This window comes from Papaver somniferum, unplaced genomic scaffold (assembly GCF_003573695.1).
Source record: "Papaver somniferum cultivar HN1 unplaced genomic scaffold, ASM357369v1 unplaced-scaffold_137, whole genome shotgun sequence".
In the NCBI taxonomy this organism is placed as follows: Eukaryota; Viridiplantae; Streptophyta; class Magnoliopsida; order Ranunculales; family Papaveraceae; genus Papaver; species Papaver somniferum.
Genome location: NW_020622934.1, coordinates 4,539,922 through 4,546,460, shown reverse-complemented (window position 1 = coordinate 4,546,460; position 6,539 = coordinate 4,539,922). Strand labels below are relative to the sequence as shown.

Sequence of the window (6,539 nt, the reverse complement as noted above, 5' to 3'; positions counted from 1 at the left end):
TGAAAACCCTTATTACCATGTTAGGGATTTTGAGGAAATTTGTAGTACTCTAAGAATTAGAGGCTTAGATGATGATGCTTTGAAACTTAGGTTATTCCCATTTTCCCTGAAAGATAAGGCCAAGTCGTGGCTGTATAGTTTGGACTCCGAGTCAATTGAGACATATGAACAACTTACATCTGCCTTTTTCAATAAGTTTTTCCCTAGGCACAAAACATCGTCTATTAGGACGCAAATATGCACATTTTCACAACAAGAGGGAGAATCTTTATATAGGTATTTGGAAAGGTTCAATGATTTATTATCCCAGTGTCCTCATCATGGTTTAGAAAAGGTTAGGCTAGTTCAGATCCTTTATGAGGGTTTAGATTATTCCACAACGACCATGGTTGAGTCTCTATGCACTGGTGGATTTGAAAACCAAACTGTTGATGCGGCGATGGAATTTTTTAATGAAATCGCCGAAAAAACCCAGCAATGGGAAAATAGTAGGGCACCCCAGAAAACAATTCTTTTAAGTAGAGGAAACGTTAATAGGGTAGAAGGAGGCTATGAATCAGATGCCAAAATTGCTGCTATAGCAAAAAGGTTAGAAGCCTTAGAAGTGGGCCAGACTAGTGGTAGAGTGGAGCCTTTTTGGGAAGGCCAGAATATTGAAGAGCAGGCCAATGCTCTTTATAATAACACTAGATTTGATAACCGTCAAAAGATTGACCCATATTCAGAAACCTATAATCCTGGTTGGAGAAACCATCCGAACCTTTCGTGGTCTAAGGGCCAAAGTCAAGGTCAGTTTAGTAATTCTAATGCTCCCCCAGGTTTTGGCTATACTAAGAATCCTTCAGGACTAGCTCAGTTTCAGAATCAGTCAGATAAGAAAATCCTAAGTTTAGAGGAATCTCTCGCCTTGTTAACTCAGCAAACTGCAAAATTCCAGTTATCCGTAGAACAGAGTCTACAAGCTAGTAACAGGATAGGACAAGAAAATAGTCAGGCTATTTCCGAGTTAAAAACCCAGGTTGGTCTGATAAGTGATTCTTTGAGAGAAAAAGGTAAGTTTCCTAGTACAACCCAACCCTAGAGGAGCATGAATTAGGTGCAAAACCATCGAATCAATTGAATGCTGTTAGAACCCTTAGAAGTGGTAGAGTTGTAGACAATAAGGTAACCATGCCCGATAGTGAACATACTGTAGTTCACCCCTCAGGATCTCACCTCTCAGGACCAGTAGCTGAAGAGACTGATAAAGTTTCTGATGATGTGAATTCGGTTCCTGAAAGGTCTGATTTTAGGCCTAGAGCCCCATTTCCTCAGCTATTAGTACCAAAAAGAAGGAATCGAACTTTAATGACATAGTGGAGGTTTTTAAGCAAGTTACCATAAACCTTCCCTTATTAGATGCAATTAGGCAAATTCCTGCTTATGCCAAGTTCCTTAAGGATATGTGTACGCGAAAGCGAAAACTTAGCGTCCATAAGAAAGCCTTTTTAGCTAGTCACGTAAGTTCAATCATTCAGAACACCACAACTCCAAAGTACAAAGACCCAGGTTCTCCTACCATTGCTTGCACAATAGGTAACTTCCGGGTAGAAAAAGCTTTACTTGACTTAGGAGCCAGTGTGAACTTACTGCCATTCCATGTATACTTACAGCTAGGACTTGGTGAAATGAAACCTACTCAGATGACACTGCAGTTAGCTGATAGGTCTGTTAAAATCCCTCGAGGTGTTATCGAGGATGTTCTTATTGAGGTCGACAAGTTTATTTATCCAGTGGATTTCGTGGTCCTAGATACCCAACCTGTCCCTGACCCAGAGAACCAGATACCTGTGATTTTAGGTCGCCCATTTTTAGCTACGTCTAATGCGATCATTAACTGTCGAAATGGTGTGATGAGTTTATCTTTTGGTAATATGACTATGGAGATGAACATTTTTAATGTCAGTAAGCAACCTCATGAGCTAGATGACACATGTGTTGAGGAGGTGAACATGATAGAAGCCTTAGTTCAGGAGTCATTACCAAACATCTTGTCTGAAGACCCATTAGAAAGTTGTCTATCCCATTTTGGTTTAGATTTTGACGACGATAGCACTATTGAACAGGTGAATGCTCTATTAGATTCTACCCCTGTGTTAGACACTGATAGATGGAAAGCTAGGTTCGAACCGTTACCAGTTTCTGAGACTACCCTAATTCCTTCTTTAGAAGAGCCCCCAAAGTTGGACCTTAAACCACTACCCGATACTCTAAAGTATGTTTTTTAGGCCCATCTGAGACTTTACCTGTGATTGTAGCTTCCAATTTGGATAGTGATCAGGAAAGTAGGCTAGTAAATGTACTTCAAGACAATAAGGAAGCTTTAGGGTGGACTATAGCAGACATTAAGGGTATAAGTCCTACTGTGTGTATGCATCAGATTCATTTAGAGGAAGACTCCAAACCTTCTAGGGAGATGCAACGTCGACTGAACCCTAACATGAAAGAGGTAGTTCGAAAAGAGGTGCTTAAGTTGTTAGATGCGGGTATTATTTACCCAATTTCAGACAGTAAGTGGGTCAGCCCTGTTCAGGTTGTCCCCAAGAAATCAGGTATCACTGTAGTCCAGAATGATAATAATGAATTAATCCCAACCCGAGTGACCACGGGATGGCGTGTGTGTATTGACTATAGGAAATTGAACAAGGTCACAAGGAAGGATCACTTTCCCCTTCCTTTTATCGACCAAATGCTAGAGCGATTAGCTGGACATAGTCACTATTGCTTCTTAGATGGCTACTCCGGTTATAATCAGATCGTTATTGCCCCAGAAGACCAAGAGAAAACCACTTTTACCTGTCCCTTTGGTACCTTTGCGTATAGACGCATGCCTTTCGGGCTATGTAATGCCCCTGCAACTTTTCAGCGTTGTATGATGAGCATATTTTCTGATATGGTAGAACGGTTCTTAGAGGTCTTTATGGATGATTTTTCAGTGTTTGGTTCATCTTTCGATGAGTGCTTGCATCATTTGACATTAGTGTTGACTAGGTGTAAGGAAAAAAATTTAGTGCTTAATTGGGAAAAATGCCATTTCATGGTTAAATCAGGAATTGTATTAGGGCACATCGTCTCTTCAAAGGGTATAGAGGTAGACAAAGCCAAAGTTGACCTTATTAAGACTTTACAGGTCCCAAAAACCGTAAAAGATATTAGGTCATTCCTAGGGCATGCAGGTTTTTACCGTCGATTCATTAAGGATTTTAGCTTGATTTCTAGACCTCTTTGCAATTTGCTTGCAAAAGATGTTAAGTTTGTCTTTGATGATGCTTGTTTAGAGGCTTTTGAGAAGCTTAAAACTTTACTCACTACTGCCCCGATAGTCCAGGCACCTAACTGGAACCTACCCTTTGAGATTATGTGTGATTCTTCAGATTATGCTATAGGCGTCGTTTTAGGACAACGAGAAAACAAATTACTTCATGTGATTTATTATGCTAGCAAAACTCTGAATGATGCCCAAATGAACTACACAACTACCGAGAAGGAACTTTTAGCCATCGTGTTTGCCTTGGATAAGTTTAGGTCCTACCTATTAGGTTCTAAGATCATAATCTATACAGATCATGCTGCTTTGAAATACCTTTTATCTAAGAAGGATACCAAACCTAGATTGATTAGATGGATCCTATTGTTACAGGAATTTTCCCCAGACATTAGAGACAAAAAGGGTGCAGAAAATAGTAGCAGACCACTTGTCTAGGCTAGTTGTTAGTTCCCCTAGTGATTCCCTTCCTATAAGGGATAGCTTTCCTGATGAACAATTGTTCTCTGTTTCCCAATCACCTTGGTATGCAAATATAGTGAATTATCTTGTTACTGGTCGAACCCCTCAACATTGGGGTAAGCAAGATCGTTCTAGGTTTTTAGCCGAGGTTAAGCATTTCTTTTGGGACGATCCTTATCTGTTTAAGTATTGTCCGGACCAGATTATTAGGAGATGTGTATCTGAGAGTGACCAGTCTAGTATTATCTCCTTTTGTCATGAACATGCATGTGGGGGTCATTTTAGTGCTAAGAAGACTGCTGCTAAGATTTTGCAGTGTGGATTTTACTGGCCTTCGTTGTTTAAAGATTCCCATAGTCATTGTGTTTCTTGTGAGCCAGAAGTTAGGAACCATTTCCCGTAGAAATATGATGCCTTTGAACCCTATTTTAGTGATTGAGGTCTTTGATGTGTGGGGCATTGATTTTATGGGTCCATTTCCTATTTCGTTTGGTTATCTTTACATACTTGTCTGTAGACTATGTGTCTAAGTGGGTTGAGGCGGTTCCGTGTAAACGAATGACCACAGGGTCGTAGTCCAGTTTTTGAAAGAGAATATACTTACACGTTTTGGTACGCCGCGAGCTATAATTAGTGATGGAGGTTCACACTTTTGTAATAGACCGTTTCTCTTTTAATGAAACAATACGGTATTACCCATAAAGTAGCAACCCCATATCACCCTCAGACTAGTGGTCAGGTAGAGGTTTCCAATAGGGAAATTAAACGTATTCTAGAGAAAACAGTTAATCCAAATAGGAAAGACTGGTCGTCGAGGCTTACTGATGCCTTATGGGCTTACCGTACTGCGTTTAAGACACCCATTGGAATGTCACCTTATCGTTTAGTGTTTGGCAAGGCATGTCACCTGCCTGTTGAGTTAGAGCATCGAGCCTATTGGGCTATTAAGAACTTAAACTTTTCACTTGACAAGGCAGGAGCTCAAAGAAAGCTCCAGCTCAATGAGTTGGACGAGATTCGTAGAGATGCATACGATAGTGCTAAGGAGTATAAGAACAAAATGAAACTTGTGCATGATAGGAATATTTTACGAAAGTCATTTTCTCCAGGTCAAAAAGTTCTTCTGTATGACACTCGTTTGCATCTATTCCCCGGGAAGTTGCGCTCTCGGTGGACCGGTCCTTTTGTGGTCCGTACTGTTTTTCCTCATGGCGCTGTTGAGATTGAGACACCAGATGGTAGTAGTTCTTCGAAGGTTAACGGTCAGCGATTGAAGCCCTTTTTAGAGCCTTTTCCTACAGGTGATGTTGAGGAGGTCCCTCTGGAGGACCCTGTTTACCTTGATTGACCATCGAGGCGATTTTGTATGTTGTATAATATTTTTGTAGGTTTTTGGTTACACTTCACCCAGGTACTATCTTTCCGACTTCTCTCTTTACTATTTCCTCATGTTACTTATATTTTTGGTACTGTTCTTTGATTAGAAACATTGAGGACAATGTTAGATTTAAGTTTGGGGGTGGGGTAGAACTTTTTGTTACCTTTTCGTTGCAATAAATAAACTCCAGAGCCTAGAAATTTATCCCTATTAAGGATGGCACTAACCAATCTAAGTGGATGGAAGCATTTTGGTTGTAGGAGTTGAGGAACCAATCTGACTAGATGGCAACATCTAAAGAGTCTATTCATAAAAGCACAGAGCTCAGGTGTTAGAAATAACATGATAGTTTCACCATATCTCGTTGAGTCCTTTTCACTTCTGTTTTTATTTTGTTTTGTTTTTAAACTATGTTTCTCTAAGTGATTAGGTGGGGCTCACGATTCAAGTTGTTACCAATGCTAGGGTGAATTAGAGTGATTGAGATAAAAAAAAAAAAAAAAAAAAAAAAAAAGACCAGACCATCAGACCAACTGGAATAAATTCAATAAAGTCGACCACTGGAACCCTTGTATATGCCAGTTGTTGACCTAGAGTTAGGATTATCGACCACTGGTACCCTTGTATATGCCAGTGTGTTGATATTAGTCAGACCGGTATCTCGAGTCCTTAGGATTGGTTCATTTTGGCGGAGGCCTTCAGACAGATATGAGAAACACCGTTCACCTAGTAAACATCAAAACCATCTATGTTTTTTATCCATCTTCTTGATCTATCCATGTGATTAGTTTTGACTCCGGATATTGATGTCCATAGTGCGACTATCTGAGTAGAGCTCTGTCACTTCATATGAATTTTAGTATGCTTGAGTGCAAACTCGTGTACAACAATTGGAATTTCGCATCAGGGTACTTCCTCCTGTAGTCAATAAGTATGCCAACCAAGGAGATTCTTTAGTGCCTTCCAAGGTTCTGTGTAGATAGCTAGGGTCTGGAGTATAAAGGTTTTGTGGGTATACCTCTGGTAAGCCCTCCGGAGACAACACTCCGCCACTAGGGACACCTAGGGGTTTAAAGGCTTATTGCATACGCTAAATGCAATCGACGATGCCTGCGACAGTGAGTTAGGATTTTATTTCTATTTTATTTTGCTCGAGGACTAGCAAATAATAGGTTTGGGGGTATTTGATAGACACATTTTTGTGTCCGATTTGTCTCGATTCTATATATTGTTAGGGCTCATTTTTGTACTTATTATGGTGTTTTATTTATTTGTAGGTATTTTTGGCAATAAACATTTTTGGAAAAAATTGGCTCGAAAAGTTGTCGGAAAGCACCCGGAGGACATTTGCTATTCGGACTCTCACTTTGGATAAGGGGTAACCTAATTACTAAG

The 6,539-nt window shown here is 40.1% G+C and overlaps 1 pseudogene; it reads right to left on the bottom strand.

The window, feature by feature from the left end:
- Positions 1-227: 227 nt before the first annotated feature.
- On the bottom strand, positions 228-327 carry LOC113335068 (annotated as a pseudogene).
- Between the last annotated feature and the right edge of the window lie 6,212 nt (positions 328-6,539).